General features: G+C 35.5%; 2 pseudogenes; both read right to left on the bottom strand.

Annotated features, from left to right (window-relative positions):
* Positions 1–542: 542 nt before the first annotated feature.
* On the bottom strand, positions 543–1,694 carry LOC149225964 (protein CIA1 pseudogene; annotated as a pseudogene).
* A 4,105-nt stretch (positions 1,695–5,799) lies between these two features.
* LOC149225963 (protein CIA1 pseudogene) lies at positions 5,800–6,952 on the bottom strand (annotated as a pseudogene).
* Between the last annotated feature and the right edge of the window lie 10,940 nt (positions 6,953–17,892).

The following is a 17,892-nucleotide window of genomic DNA, read 5'->3' as shown; positions in this document are numbered from 1 at the left end:
AAAAACATCACTTACAGCAGTTTCGTAGCGCGCTACGAAACTGCTGTGTGATTTAAAAAAAACACAGTCTTCCTCTAAATTCCTCACAAGATTGAATAGCTGCTGTTTGCTAGGCTTCACGGTTCACCATTTGAAGGATATTGCCATCGTAGACAAACCCACTGGTTGCAGCTGTTGCTATTGGTCATTATGGAAAAATTACCCTGTTGGTGGCTTCCTTTAGATTCTTGTCAAAATATGGGTATGGATTTGGATCACAGTATGCTGGAAGCTTTTCAAACTTCAAGAGAAGATGACGGAAACGTGATTCAAACCACCCTCTCCAACTCTGAAAATCATCTTCATCTGAAGCTGTAACATGGATTTGAATGAAAAAATCATAACTAGAGCAGAAAGGAAACCGTTCAAAGAGTACATTCCAGTCACCACTATTTGGCAAGGTGCTCCAATTTAACTTCATTTTCATTATTGCATCCCAGTCACATGAAAATTCTGACTTGAGTCTTTATAGGGTGCTTTTTGTAACATTGTAACTGCAGCAACTAAGAATCATCAGTGCTCTCACTAAAGAGCCTGATACAATCATCGGATGCTCCACTAGCAATAAGACCGCTCCTTGACCAGTGAACTGAGAATATTGTTCGATCATGATATCCAGAAATGGTACAAAGATGTTTCCAGGGCCCACCATTTCCACTTCTCTCCGCTGGGTTTATGCTTGTATCCCAAACCATCAACGTTAAGTCATCGCTGCAGGAGACCATTCTGTCTCCGGAAGAATTAAAAGATACCGCCCACACTGTTGATGTATGGCCACTGACAGAATTTCCCAATGTTTGCATGCATGCCCAGTCATCACCATCTCCATCCTCTGCCCAAACCTTGATAGAATTATCATAACTAGCAGAGACCAAAATGTCACGATTAGGGTGCCACTGGACCATCTTGACATCCTGTGTATGACCTTGCAGTACTGAAACACACTCAAACTCATTCCCTGGTTGAACATCCCAAATCCAGACAGACTTATCACGACCACATGTGGCAAGTAGCATACCAGACGCGCTCCAAGAAACACTTTTGACTTCATTCTCATGGCCCTCTAAGGAGGCAATGCATTCAAATTCACCACCAACATTTTCCAGATTGCAGTAGTTGCATCAAAACTTGCTGGTGCAGTTTTCTGGGCACGGTCCAAACGAATGTGGCCCCTGCCTTGTTTTTTTTATTTTTGCAATGCATATTGCACATTTCTGCCAATCCCGTTTTCCCCATGCATACTTTCTGTCAACAATATCAATCTCCTCTGATTCTGAAATGAATTTAGCATTTCTCATATTGCCATGCATTGTGTTATGCGAACCAGGGTGATCGATCAGAAGTCGGCAAAATTAGCCACAAGAATGACATCTTGTCTCACAATAATGTACAACAACTTCATTAGTTGTATGAACATGGGGTCCTTCATGGCTCCTCTTAAATGCTGGTACCGGGACACAACAATCCTTTCGCAGACTGTCCTGCTCTGATACATGCTCATACTCGAAAAATCCTCTGCGCCCTTGGAATTTCCTTGTTTGGCGAACTAACTCCGTAAAAATCTCACATATTCCAGGCAACCCGCATTTTTCAGGGTAAACGTGCTCATTCCACCAAGCATCAATTTCGCCCTCTGTCCCCAATATAACAGGCATTCAATCATGAAGCCACGCCAACGCCTTAGAGGAACGTGTAGTCAAAATAGTAAATGTAAAGAATATTCCTCCTTCAGAAACTTGCCATGTGTCATAAAGAGCTGCAGGTAGGCAAAGAAAAGTTACGAGGGATGAAACTTCATGAGGCTCAGCAAGACGCTTTAAAGGAGTACGATCAAGTAACACAAACTCTTTGTCTTCCAAGAGCTTCTCCACGAGTGATGTCTTGGTATGCCATGGTGCCACACAGTTAACACGTATGTTGTCACTTGTCCACTCACATGCAAGATTTTTTGTGAGTTGGCTCATTGCTCCTTTGCTGGCTGCATATATGGTACCAGAGAATAGCTACAACACCAACAACCGATGAAATGAAAACAATGCTTCCCCTTTTTTGATGCTTTTAGTAGAGGATGTGACAGCTGAGATATATGATAAGCTGATTCAAAGTTGGTAGACATAAGAAATGAGAAATCCTCATATTTGTACCGACATTATTAATCAACATATTGAGTTTCCCATTGCAAAACGAAAAACATCTTTCAATCAGCTCCTCTTGTGCTGAACGAGATGATAAAACACAGACTGTACCATCAAACTGCAGCCCAAATTCCTTCCACTGAGTCAAACATTCATTAAAATCCTTCTCTGTACGCGAACATGTCATTAACAGTGGAAATCCTTTGTTCATTTATCTTGAAAATGTATATAGAATGGTTGCTTCTTCGCTCCATCCTTTTTCCACTTGTAAAACCCTTCAACTGACACAAGGCAATGATAACTTGGAATAACATAAGCCTTCTCATAACCGATTCTGATCGAGCATTGATTTCAAAAAGGACCACGGTTTTGAGACTTGAGTATGAAACAGAGTTTTGATGGACCTTCGTTGGTGATCATGAGAACCTGCCACAACAGCTGTGAGCGCAAAGCAAAATTACCACTGGAATGTTCCCCTTCAATGGAGTACAAGCCCACATATAACAGCTTGAAAAACCTCGTTTCCTGCAGTGTTTCCATCAATTCACTTTAAATATCTGTCATTTCCCAATTTCACAGCGCAGCCAGTGCAAGGTCAGTGTTTTCGCTACGAAATCACTAAAACAGATGGCGCTGCGAAACTGATAACGGATTTATGCGCTGCGAAAACACCCTGACTTTAAGCTAGGCTAAAAAAATTTTGGCAACAGACTTTTCAGTGATAACAGCGGCTCCACTTGGGATAGTGTGCCCTTGTGGTGCATTAAGAACATGCAGCTCCAGTGCCTTATCCATTTGTGACAAACAGAAATTTGCTTGACAAGCATGACTGTAGGAGAAAGAAAACTACATCTACTAAAAAAAAAACATGCTCAGTTAACCTTGAGCTTATTTGCATTTACCTCTACCTACCTACCCTAACCATTTCAACTTCCTTCTGCTCAATCAATATGAAATTTCCAATGTAGCCAATCCTCTGTTTTATCTGATACTTGGTTCCTTTGACTGCATCGGAAATCAGAGCCAATATGATAGTATGATGACCGCTGCCACTGAATTTGTCTCTGATCTTTATAGGAAAACTGAAAAACTTGAGAGTAAAACTCTTCCATGTAATCAGCTACAGGATCCCAGAATACATGATCAGCTTGATTTTTCTTGTAACTTTCTGGCTGTGCAAACTGACCTTCAACCGCAGTGTGCATTTCCTCAAGTGTAAAAGAGAAAGGAAACAAGATTCTCTCCTTATGTTCTTCCATAGAGAGCTGCTGAAAATAATGATCATGGTTATGAAAACTATATGCCTGAATTTGTCCTTCTAAACCTTCAATTTCTTTTTCAAGGTCCTCAGCAAATTCATCAAAAAATCTCATCCTATCTTCTGTCTTGCAGTCAAGGGATTTTAGATATGAGGACAAAGACAAAGAAAAATTTTCAACTGTTTCTCCATTACTACGATCATTATTCCATTGTTTAAAACTTTCAACTGAGGGAGAGTCTACCACCACCTCTGACCTATCTATCCATTCCTCCAAAAACATAAGCCATAAGTCTTGAAATGACTTAACGGATTTGATAGGAAAACTTTCAATCCATTGTTTGCATTTCCCTTGAAGTGAATCATAGAATAACATAATGCAAACATCCTCATGTTTAACTCTAAGAAGCTCAGTAAAATGACAAAATTCTGTTATATGCTTCAAGGTTAAACTCAAATCTTCTCCGTTGAATTTTGGACCATTCCTTAGAAAATATGCATCCTTGGGAAAATGATTTGGGAAACCATGAATTCCTGAAAAATCTATGCATGCATACCTTGAAGTAAGAATGGTAGCATCTGGGTCCTTCATACCTCCAGTGGAATCACCATGAATGTATGACTTTCGAATTCTTCAACAATGGAGTCGCCAAGGTAGTTTTGCAGCCTCGAAAACCTTCTGAGCTCCTGCTACCTTCAGAAGTTCAGCTTCAAACTTTCGGGAATGAGTAATCATCAGACTCCCGGCAGACGCACCAAAATGTTATCACAAAATCGTGTACTAAGGGCTGCTACTTAGCAAGATCTCATGAAATTGTTTCAGACCAGGCTTTAGACTAAGGTTTAGCCTCCTTAGTCAGAGAGGGCTCTCTCACAGATTTTTGATATGCATTAAGGGAAAGAAAAGATGGCTAACTCTTTTAAACAACACATGAAAAATAAGATGGTTGGACAAATATAAAATTAGTCTTCATTGGGCTTATGGAGTCTCACCCATTTCAGTAAACAAAAGCACTGTCTTTTCATGGAAGTCAAGGCTCTTTACATCAGATGTTCAAACATACTTTACATAAACCACAGATTGCCAAGCATACAGGAAGTCAGAGCATTAAACATGAATTCTGAGTGATTATGCTGTAGCAATACTGTAAAAAGAACACTAAGAGAATAAACCACCATACATTTGAACAATATGATCTATTGAGAATCTTGAGAAGAAACAACAGCTGTTTTTCTATTACTGTAATAAGTCTTTTACATCAGCCAAAATGAAACTCTGTTTTTTCATAAATCTCCCAACCCCTCTTACATCAGAGTTTCTCCTATCTATAGGAAAACAAAACTAAAACTACTTGAGTCTCCTCCTCCAGCATGAGGGGAGCTCGATGGCCTATCATTAACTAACCCTATCTATTTTTAAACAAACTTATTAAATACATAAAGCATTGTGCTGTAAATACATAGAGTCCTAATTACATTGAAACTTTAACTCCATCTCCTCGTGTGCATGTTGCCTTTCTTGAGCTTTGACACCTGTACACTTTCTGTAGTGGCCGAAATATATTGGAGAGGGATTCACTGAATGCGCTGCCTTGGATTCTAGCTGTGCAGATGACTCATTAGTTGGTGAAGATGTGTGCCCTGTTTTCACGGTCCTTGTCTTCCAACATTCTCCGAAAATGTAGCAGCATGTTCCCAATTCTTTAATAACTCAAAGTATGGAATGCTGCTACCAAACACCATGTCTCCAGATGAGTTGTAGGTTGTATTGATGTACAAGTGTCTCTCTTCTAACATTCCCGGTCAAACTGTTTATTCTGCATCGAAAAACATCACTTACAGCAGTTTCGTAGCGCGCTACGAAACTGCTGTGTGATTTAAAAAAAACACAGTCTTCCTCTAAATTCCTCACAAGATTGAATAGCTGCTGTTTTCTAGGCTTCACAGTTCACCATTTGAAGGATACTGCCATCGTAGACAAACCCACTGGTTGCAGCTGTTGCTATTGGTCATTATGGAAAAATTACCCTGTTGGTGGCTTCCTTTAGATTCTTGTCAAAATATGGGTATGGATTTGGATCACAGTATGCTGGAAGCTTTTCAAACTTCAAGAGAAGATGACGGAAACGTGATTCAAACCACCCTCTCCAACTCTGAAAATCATCTTCATCTGAAGCTGTAACATGGATTTGAATGAAAAAATCATAACTAGAGCAGAAAGGAAACCGTTCAAAGAGTACATTCCAGTCACCACTATTTGGCAAGGTGCTCCAATTTAACTTCATTTTCATTATTGCATCCCAGTCACATGAAAATTCTGACTTGAGTCTTTATAGGGTGCTTTTTGTAACATTGTAACTGCAGCAACTAAGAAACATCAGTGCTCTCACTAAAAAGCCTGATACAATCATCAGATGCTCCGCTAGCAATAAGACCGCTCCTTGACCAGTGAACTAAGAATATTGTTCGATCATGATATCCAGAAATGGTACGAAGATTTTTCCAGGGCCCACCGTTTCCACTTCTCTCCACTAGGTTTATGCTTGTATCCCAAACCATCAACGTTAAGTCATCGCTGCAGGAAACCATTCTATCTTTGGAAGAATTTAAAAGATACCGCCCACACTGTTGATGTATAATCACTGACAGAATTTCCCAATGTTTGCGTGCATGCCCAGTCATCACCATCTCCATCCTCTGCCCAAACCTTGATAGAATTATCATAACTAGCAGAGACCAAAATGTCACGATTAGGGTGCCACTGGACCATCTTGACATCCTGTGTATGACCTTGCAGTACTGAAACACACTCAAACTCATTCCCTCGTTGAACATCCCAAATCCAGACAGACTTATCACGACCACATGTGGCAAGTAGCATACCAGACGCGCTCCAAGAAACACTTTTGACTTCATTCTCATGGCCCTCTAAGGAGGCAATGCATTCAAATTCACCACCAACATTTTCCAGATTGCAGTAGTTGCATCAAAACTTGCTGGTGCAGTTTTCTGGGCACGGTCCAAACGAATGTGGCCCCTGCCTTGTTTTTTTTATTTTTGCAATGTATATTGCACATTTCTGCCAATCCCGTTTTCCCCATGCATACTTTCTGTCAACAATATCAATCTCCTCTGATTCTGAAATGAATTTAGCATTTCTCATATTGCCATGCACTGTGTTATGCGAACCAGGGTGATCGATCAGAAGTCGGCAAAATTAGCCACAAGAATGACATCTTGTCTCACAATAATGTACAACAACTTCATTAGTTGTATGAACATGGGGTCCTTCATGGCTCCTCTTGAATGCTGGTACCGGGACACAACAATCCTTTCGTAGACTGTCCTGCTCTGATACATGCTCATACTCGAAAAATCCTCTGCGCCCTTGGAATTTCCTTGTTTGGCGAACTAACTCTGTAAAAATCTCACATATTCCAGGCAACCCGCATTTTTCAGGGTAAACGTGCTCATTCCACCAAGCATCAATTTCGCCCTCTGTCCCCAATATAACAGGCATTCAATCATGAAGCCACGCCAACGCCTTAGAGGAACGTGTAGTCAAAATAGTAAATGTAAAGAATATTCCTCCTTCAGAAACTTGCCATGTGTCATAAAGCGCTGCAGGTAGGCAAAGAAAAGTTACGAGGGATGAAACTTCATGAGGCTTAGCAAGACTCTTTAAAGGAGTACGATCAAGTAACACAAACTCTTTGTCTTCCAAGAGCTTCTCCACGAGTGATGTCTTGGTATGCCATGGTGCCACACAGTTAACACGTATGTTGTCACTTGTCCACTCACATGCAAGATTTTTTGTGAGTTGGCTCATTGCTCCTTTGCTGGCTGCATATATGGTACCAGAGAATAGCTACAACACCAACAACCGATGAAATGAAAACAATGCTTCCCCTTTTTTGATGCTTTTAGTAGAGGATGTGACAGCTGAGATATATGATAAGCTGATTCAAAGTTGGTAGACATAAGAAATGAGAAATCCTCATATTTGTACCGACATTATTAATCAACATATTGAGTTTCCCATTGCAAAACGAAAAACATCTTTCAATCAGCTCCTCTTGTGCTGAACGAGATGATAAAACACAGACTGTACCATCAAACTGCAGCCCAAATTCCTTCCACTGAGTCAAACATTCATTAAAATCCTTCTCTGTACGCGAACATGTCATTAACGGTGGAAATCCTTTGTTCATTTATCTTGAAAATGTATATAGAATGGTTGCTTCTTCGCTCCATCCTTTTTCCACTCGTAAAACCCTTCAACTGACACAAGGCAATGATAACTTGGAATAACATAAGCCTTCTCATAACCGATTCTGATCGAGCATTGATTTCAAAAAGGACCACGGTTTTGAGACTTGAGTATGAAACAGAGTTTTGATGGACCTTCGTTGGTGATCATGAGAACCTGCCACAACAGCTGTGAGCGCAAAGCAAAATTACCACTGGAATGTTCCCCTTCAATGGAGTACAAGCCCACATATAACAGCTTGACAAACCTCGTTTCCTGTAGTGTTTCCATCAATTCACTTTAAATATCTGTCATTTCCCAATTTCACAGTGCAGCCAGTGCAAGGTCAGTGTTTTCGCTACGAAATCACTAAAACAGATGGCGCTGCGAAACTGCTAACGGATTTATGCGCTGCGAAAACACCCTGACTTTAAGCTAGGCTAAAAAAATTTTGGCAACAGACTTTTCAGTGATAACACTGATAATCCATATCTTGTTGAGAGGGAGTGTTGAGATTGCAACAAGATGATGGAGCTTAGTGAAAAGAGTCGCCTTCACTAAGTGGGCCCGCAGGAAAATTATGGCGCAAGTTCTATTTTTGATCATAGTGTGGATGATCACAGTGTGAGTGATCACAATGTGGGTGACCAAAGTGTGGGTGACCACAGTGTGGGTGATCAAAGTCTATTTTTAGACTCGCTGTCAAAAATAGAAAAGTCAAATATTATTGTCTCATAATAATATTTGGACTATAAACTTGATCTTATTCTCTTGGAGCACTTCAGTTTGAGCTACAGATGTGGCCCATGCAGCTGTCAGAAGGAAGTACGCTTTTCTTATTAGTCAGTTGAGTTGTTGCATGCATGACTTCAGTTAGAACTCAATCAGTTGAGTTTGGTGGAGTTGATTGTGGAGTTGATGGAGTTGTGTTCAGTTTGACTTGGTCAAACTAGTTGTAGTTAGTCTAACTGCAAATAGACTAATGATGAGTTGTTAAACTAATTATTAACTCATAATACAACTATAGAATACATCAGTTAACTCAATTGCATGTCAGTGCATGTTCAGTTCAACAGGGACAGGTGTTAGAGAATCAGATTGCTATCAGTTGTGACTATAGTTGTGCATAAGATCTTGCACAATCAAAGGATTGAGTATGCCAATGAGTTTGCTCATGTATTTGCCCAGTTTGTAGCTTCTGCTCACGTCTTACACATTGCGAGTGATTCTTTGGAGGTGAAAAACGAGTTTGGTAGACCATTCTCATTCATTCTTGAGCAGGTATTGAGCAGTGGAGGCAGGCAAGCAGTGGAATAGATTTGGAGATCATATCTGCGTTGTATTGTGTGTAACAGGTGGAGCTGGTACTGGATTGCTTGTGATAAGCATTGTACTTTGTAATGTTACATGGTCTCAATCATTAATATACATATAGTGTGGGGTTTTTAGCGAGATGCTTTCCCCAGGTTACATACTGTGTTAATGTGTGAATGCTCTTGATGTTTTATTGTTATTGATGCTGCTATATTGATGATCAACGTAGAGGAGCTTATGTATTGTGTATGTATTCCGCAATAGTACATGATCAAGATAATCTCAGTTGAATATGTGGTAAATTATTCAAAATTTCTACAATAGTTGTGGCCCATGGGCTGCTATAGTGCATAAATACTCTGTGTGTGTTCTACCTCCTATCACTCCTAGCTATATTTTCTCAACTATGGAACAAAAATATCTCGAAAGAGTGGAATGCCTCTTCCTCCTAGTGGCCCGTTATAACACAGCCCGATAGCCTACTAATGGTTAAGTTTGACAGCATCAACTCTTAAATGGAGTTATAATATAGAATCTTCTAGAGTCTTTTACATTAAAAACATGTGGCTATCCCCTTTTCCATGAATAATGGTGGTTGACATGACATCCTCCCGAACTATAGGTGTGAAAATAGGAAGGTCAACTTCTTAGTGACATAAATTTTGCGTGCGGGCTTCGATTGATGCACTTCATGCGCCATTGGAAATATATTTTGTGTAAAATAGCATGAAAAGGTGCAACACTGAAGCAACGAAGTTTTAACCCTCCAAAAAAATTCGTTTGATGCCTCAAAACGCTCCTGAAAGGTTTCAAACTCTGTTTCGCCAAACTGGGTCCCACCAGTAAAAATGCTCCTATTAACGGATTCCTTCACTTTTTCCACTCTGAATCCATCGATTTGGATGAAAAACAATATAATGATATAATTAGGATCAGTAAAGCCCATGTCCATGTCAGATATTTCCAAGCATAAACCCAATTCATTTAAATCTAACCTATAGTTGATGCATTGTACTTACCTTTACTTCGCTTCTCTTGGGTCATTCGTTTCAAGAGCATTCTATCAATTTTTGTCTAGGAAAGAAGTGCATGAATTTTTGGCAGGTGTACTTGTTTTAAATACTAACCTCATGTCATTGAATCCACTTACAAATTTTGGCAGTTTATCTTGCATGAACTGTAACATTCTATCAATTTTTGGCTAGGAAAGAAGTGCATGAATTGTTGACAGGTGTACTTATTTTAAATACTAATCTCACGTCATTGAATCTACTTACAAATTCTGGCAGTTTATCTTCCATGAACTGCATAATTCTTTGGCTAAGAGCTAACAATATGTCCACCCTCGAAAGGTGTAGTCTCAAACAACAAAAAAATCTTATATGGCCACACTTTCATCTGCATCTCCATAAACCATAAACTTATACTCCAACAGTAAAGGCCATAGAAGATTCGACAACACACAAGTTAAATGTTAATCAAAGTAAAATGGAGAATTGCAAAATAAATATCTGAATTTGTATTGATTTTTTTATTTATGTTGCATGGACTAATTTCGAATGCATGAAGACTCCATAAACGCATTGATTATTTCTTCGCGTGGTTTTATGGTTTTTTTTAAAGTGTAGAGGTGCGGAGGAATATTTGTATCAACATATGAAATCTTCCTCTACACCGTGGCACTTTGCACAATGTATCAATATTATGGCACTAGTAGTCCATGACATTGCACTCAGTTTCAATGTTAGCGTCAGGGCACTCACTAACAAAATGCCTCCCCCTGCCTACACAACGGACCTGCTCAGAGCACTATGTCAATTTTAGTTTTAGAGCATTCACCGACAGAATTGCTAGTCACAAAATTAGCCTTTCTTTATTTTAAAATGATTTGTCAGGCATTGACAAATACAAAAAAAACTATTCCCTCTACCTTGGGAATATTGTCACATCAAGGCTCACTCAACCAATGGAAAATTAGAAATAAGATTTCCAAAAATTAGAAAAATAATTTTGAATTTACAGAAAATTAGGAATATTCAGCATTTTCGCAAAACTTTGGTTAAAATTGGGCAAAATAATCAAAAGCCAATGCAATTTGCTCATGAGGCAAATATTAATAATAGGAGTGACAAGTGTCTCAAAGAGAAGCTTCCTTTTGTCCCAAATCCAAAGATTTACCAACTTACAATAAATGCATGACTGTGTACATGTTCATGTGTGTATATATGTATATATATGTGTGTGTGTGTGTGTGAAAATATATATATATATAAAAAAAAAAAAAAAAATTTATGTAAAATAAAATTTAATATAATATTTTACTTTAGATTTATAATTTATAATTTATAATTTGTGTAAATATTTTATATAAAGTTTTTTATTTTTTATAAATTTTATTAATATTATTATTAATTGCACTAAAAGGTGCTCTACAACATAGTATATGAGGGAGATGATGTTATCATGTAACGTTACTTTAAAAAAAAAAAATATGTCTGCTAATTAATGAAAAATAAAGAATAATATTGAATACATAATCTCAATCAAACTTTTAAACTAAAAACACATACAAAATAATATTATCGATCATAAAAGGAAATAAAGGGTACAAAAATTTCAAAAACAAATTGTTTAGTGGAGGATTGGGGAAGAAATGTTTGTTCTTCCAAAATTCTTAGACTATATAATTTGTAACTTATAGTGATCAAATAAAATTATTTGTTTGTAAATTTTTCCTAGCTTCATATTTTGAAATCAAACTCACCCAACTATAAAACTTTCCAACACTGTATTCCTAAAAAGATATTAAATTATATTTTATATGTACTATAAAACATCATATAAGATTATTTGTCAAAACATGAAATTTAATAAACACAATCAACTCTTATTACTTACTACATGTGAAATGTGGCATGAAGTTGGAATACTTACAAAACTAAAAATGTTGTCTATAGAAATTACTTAAATTGACATCATAGTTAAAATATGTTCGTGTGAGATAAATTTTATGAAAGTAATAAAATAGTTAGTATTTCATATATGAATTAAGTAAATTGATTTGATAGTTAAAAATAAAACACATTCAACTCTTATTTCCTACTACATGTGAAATGTGGCATGAAGCTGGAATACTTACAAAACTAAAATGTTGCCCAATATAAAAATTACTTAAATTGACATCATAGTTAAAATATGTTTGTGTGAGGTAAATTTTAACCCAAGGATATATATAAATATAGTCTAAGGTAAAAATAAATGTTTAATGATAATAATATTTTAAATGGAAAATAATGCTACAAATTATATTCCTCGCGGGGGGTGATTATGGTGAGGGCCAATTGGTGGCGCATCGGATCATGGATTCAGAGGGGCCTCCACGTGCCACACGATGGAATTGAAGTGTCGTTGGGACCTGTACCCTGCGAACAATACTTAATGCAATATATGGATAGGAGGGTGGCCATTAGCAGGCGTTGGGCGATGAGGAGAGAGTACTCAGAGAGGAAGAGTTGTGGGTTGTTTGCGTCCTGGCTCAAGCTGTGGCTTGGGGCAACAAAACAGGGCGAGATTGTCAAATGTGGTTGGGAGAAGAATTGGCACTTGTAGAAAGCTTGGCCACGGGATCCGAGGGAAGGGTTCTTTGTTCAACGTGAAAGCTTATTTCATTCTGGGGCTAGAGAGTGTGGGTGGGGAGCAGACACAAAGATATCCTTGGTTTGGCTCTATCTTTGGTTCACGGAAGCTCCACTAGAGCATAATTTTGTTGGGGAGAACAACTTCTAGTGCTTGCTTTGGAGCAGTTCGTACACAGTAGAATTGGGACCAGTGGCGTGCCTCCCTACTTTCTTGCAGGATGTGGTTGCTGTGTTGGTGTTTCGCACTTAGGGCTCTTCAGCTCTGGTACTATAAGTGAAATTTCATTTTGGTCTATTCAATTTAGAATTGTGTGGTGTGTTTCTCAGGATAGACAAGACTCTCCCCGTGGCGGTGTGACTGGTGGTGGTGGTGCTAGTTGTATGCCTCAAAAATGAGGACGTGAGCGAAGAGGGGGTGCCAGCCCACGAATGGATGAACGCCAGCAACATGGAGAGCCCAACTCAGACTTTGAGTCAACCAAGAGCTGTCATTCTGATGCAGACATAGCCATGTCCCTAGGTCACTCCCAAGGCACATCGAAGCTTCGGTCACCTTGGAGTCCATTGCAGCCCAGCTGAACAACATCCAACTCAACATGGAAACACTAAGGGAACAAAGGTATGATGAAAGGAATGAATTGATTGCTTATATAAACAACCTCCAGCATATGGAGAATGAGATACTGGTCTCTGTAGAAGGCCTTCGATGGTAGCTCCAGCGCACAAACAACTATCTCTGAGCCCTGGAGACTTAGGTGGAACACATATACTATCACGCACATGAGCGGGTTGCGTTCTTTGTTGCTCCTGCTACGTTTCCCCCAATCCCCCTCCTTAATGTGGACTTCTCAGAGATTTATTTTTGCTCCTTTTGTACCGGCAATAACCAATGACATTGACTGTCTTGGCTTCTCTTCGGGCTTCTTACTATTCAGAGCAAGGCCCGTGCTAGCTCTTAAGCCTATGACAATGTATCTTGTTGCAGTGGTGATTTATTTTGTTAACGCTTATGCTATGTTAATATAATGCATGTTTTTTAACCGGCAAAAAAATGCTACAAATTATATTATAGTTAAAATATGTTTGAGGTAAATTTTATCAAAGTAAATACTTATGCGTAGGTGTATAATTTGATTAGGATCAAGGTATTCAAATTTGTAAATTATAATCCATGATAAGAAAAGAGGAAAACAAAGGAAAATGATTTAAATGTAAAACAGAGTTACAATATTTTAGATAATTTAAACTAGCATATATCTATTTTAACCATGGATCTGACATGAGCTGAGAGGGACCAAATTTCTTCACGTGCAAACTTATTTTAGAGTGAAAAAAATAATGTGTAATTCTTAATTGTTTAAATTGTATTTTTGAATATTATAGAGGTTACATAACATGTGTATTGAGATATTTTATTATATACAACATTAACATTTTTTTTCTATATATAAAGTTGATATCACATGTTAAAATATATTTGAAAAGTACAATATTTAAACGTCTTACTTGAATACTTTTTTTTTTATAATTACATGAAATTATACTAGGACATATGGACAATTAATTAAATATACATAGGATATTTTTTCCTCTTTTTATTATAGCAGATACTGCTTTTCTATTTAGATAATACTTTATTTTTATTTTAAGATGCACAGACATACTTCCACATGGCTTTCACACTGGGTTGTAGAACCAGCATAGATCCATCTTAACCATGAATCAAACATGAGGAGAGAGGGATCAAATTTCTTCATTAGAGTGAAAAATCAATGTGTAATTTTTAAGTGTTTAAATTGTAGTTTTGAATGTTATAAAGATTACATAACATGTGTATTGAGTTATTTTATCAACGCACATTAAACTAGATTTCTTGTTATTAATATATTTTAACATTAATTCATATTAAAATATTTTCTTTTTCTTTTAACATTTTTTTCTATATATAAAATTGATATCACATGTTAAAATATTTTTGAAAAGTACAAGATTTAAACGTCTTACCTGAATATATATATATATATATATATATATATATATATATATATATATATATATATATAATTTATAATTGCTTTACATGAAATTATATTAGATCATATGGACAACTAATTAAATATGCATAGCATATTTTTTCCCCTTTTTATTATAGCTGACATTATTTTTATATTTAGACAATACTTTACTTTTATTTTAAGGCGCAAGGACATACTTACACATCACCTTCACACTGGGCTATAGAATGACCCTCTCGACTCAACCAAGAGAGGGATCAAATTTCTTAGGGTGGAAACTTATTTTAGAGTGAAAAAAACAATGTGTAATTTTTAGTTGTTTAAATTGTATTTATGAATGTTATAGAGATTACATAACATGTGTATTGAGTTATTTTATTAATGCAAATTAAACTGGTTTTCTTGTTATTAATATATTTTTAAATATATATCAATATTAATTCATATTAAAATATTTTATTCATAATATATATTAGATAGTTTATTCTATACAACATTAAAATATTTTCTTTTTCTTTTAACATTTGTTTTCTATATATAAGGTTGATATCACATGTTAAAATATTTTTGAAAAGTACAAGATTTAAATTTCTTACTTGAATATTTTGTTTTTTTATTTCTAATTATTTTACATGAGATTGTATTAGGTCATACGGACAACTAATCAAATATGCATAGCATATTTTTTCCCCTTTTTATTATAGCCTACATTGCTTTTCTATTTAGATAATACACTTTTTTTTTAAAGATGTGCGAACATACTTACACACATACTTACACATTGTCTTCACACTGGTTGTGGAATGAGCCTCTATGCTCAACCAACATAAATTCATCTTAATCACAGATCTAACATGAGTCTAGAGAGATCCAATATATATATATATATATATATATATATATATAGATATATATGAATATATATATATATATATATATATATATATGTATGAATATATGACATGTTAAAATATTTTTTAAAATATAAGATTTAAACATCTTACTTGCATTTTCTTTTCTTTTTTTCCTAATTACTTTACTTGAAATTATACTAGGTCATGTGGACAATGAATTAAATATGCATACCATATTTTTTCCCTTTTTATTATAGGGAACATTGTTTTTCTATTTAGATAATACTTTATTTTATTTTAAAATGCACGTACATACTTACACATTGCCTTCACACTTGACTGACATTGCCTTCACACTGGGCTGTAAAATGAGCCTCTATGTTCAACCAACTTAGATCCATCTTAACCTGAAATCTATCAAAGACCTAAAAAGATCAAATCTCTCAAGGTGCAAACTTTTTTTAGTGCAAAACTTGAAAAAAAAATGATCTAAACTTTTAATATATCTGAAATTAAAATGAATCTAAACTTGTATATATTTATAATTATATTCATATTTAAAATTTAATATATATTTTGATTAAAACAATATCATATACATAATTAAGCAATTATTTTTATTTAATATAATTACAAATTTTATTTAATAAACTATTTTAATTTTATAATAATTTTACAATATTTAAATGTACGTATTAAATTTTTGAATATATTTCTTAAAATATTTATACATAAATAAGATTTCTTTTTTTATTTTTTTCCGTTTATTCAATCAATTAATTTGAGGTTGATACACATCTTAGTAAAATAAATATATTATTTATTTTAATTTAATCCAATATATTATATCTCTTTCATAAATGATCTTATTCTTTTCACATTTCATCTCTTGGGGCCCGGGATTTTCATTTGTGATAATGTGTTAAGGAGGAAGTAGCTACTGAAATGACTAACACATGTCCATAGTAGCTGTTTTAGAGGGAGGGTCCAAGGCCTTTGTTGATTATCTAAGTTTTCATTGTTTTCCACATCCCAAGATTATTAGTTCGAGAAAATAAATAAATCAATAAATATATAGTAATTATTATATAAAATTAGAATTATTAAAGGTTTAAGTTAAGTTATATAAAATTAGTTATAATTTTTATAACTAATTAATTATTATTGTAAATTATTTTAGGTTATAATTTATTTTTTAATATATATTTATAATTATAATTTGATAAAAAAGGTCTATTTACTTTTGTTTTAATAAGGATTTATCTAATCTAAATTATTTTTTAATTAAATAATGATCTTATCAAATTTAGCCGTTATCTATATAGTCGTTACCTAATTTAGCCGTTGGAGTTTCTGCTCAATCTATTTAACATGCAATCATTCAACTTGTCCTGATGATGAACCACACTAGTTGGTTCGAAACGCATCGACAAATGAAACATCTTGTGATTTACGCCGAAAAATTCTTTCATCAACTTATATCAAACAAAATAGTTAACTTTATTTTCACCCTATATTACATCCTAATATGATTATGGATAAAGATAGGTTTAAACAATACTCAAATATTTTTAAATGGAAATTTTAAAAATATTTAAATAATATTAATTTAAATAAAAATTAATATATTGTTTTAATCCATTTCAAACCCTTTGAGTACCATAGGCTATCCACATAATTCATGACACTCTATCCAAAAAGTTACAGCCTTATTGTTCATGTTCATGGTATCTATAACGTTCACAATTTTTAGTCAAGTGTCTTTTCAATAGTTGATACATGCACGTAAATTTAGGGTTATAACAAAGTCAATTGTAAACTCTGTAGTTATGCATTCTTATTGTATTTCTTTAAATGTCAAATAATCATTTTTATCTTTGTGACTTCGGGACGTGCCTAGAATTCCGCCGTGATACCCGTTGTCAACTTTGATTTGTTTAAAGAAGAGTTCAATTGGGGTTTGGAGTTTGATACGATAAAAGTTTAAAAATCTATTAATAATTATAAAGTCTCGATAGTGTTAATAATATGTTTGTATCTTTTTATCTAACTCCTTGAAATCTCCTGGTTGACCTTTTCCCCACTAGAAATTCTTGCTACTTGTTGTTATGGGGCGGAGCGGTGCTGCTACCGCTAAAAATGAGGTTATGAATTTTCTTAGGTATTGTGTTGCCCCAATGAAACTCCTGACCTTAGAAACATTAGTAGGCACAAGCCATTTCATGATGACTTCCATCTTGGAATGATCTATCTTCAGTTCTCCTCCATCGATCACATACCCCAAATGCACCAAAGACTATTGCGCAAACACGCACTTCTTGAGATTTTCTAGCAGCGGGTGCTCCTATAATTGTTTCTAGCACTTACATCAAATGTGAAATATGCTCCTC

The sequence above is a fragment of the Pinus tabuliformis genome, chromosome J (assembly GCF_031772625.1).
Source record: "Pinus tabuliformis cultivar Carrire ecotype Pingquan chromosome J, CPIR1, whole genome shotgun sequence".
NCBI lineage: Eukaryota > Viridiplantae > Streptophyta > Pinopsida > Pinales > Pinaceae > Pinus > Pinus tabuliformis.
The sequence above is the reverse complement of the archived record's forward strand: the minus strand, read 5'-3'. Positions and strand labels throughout refer to the sequence as shown.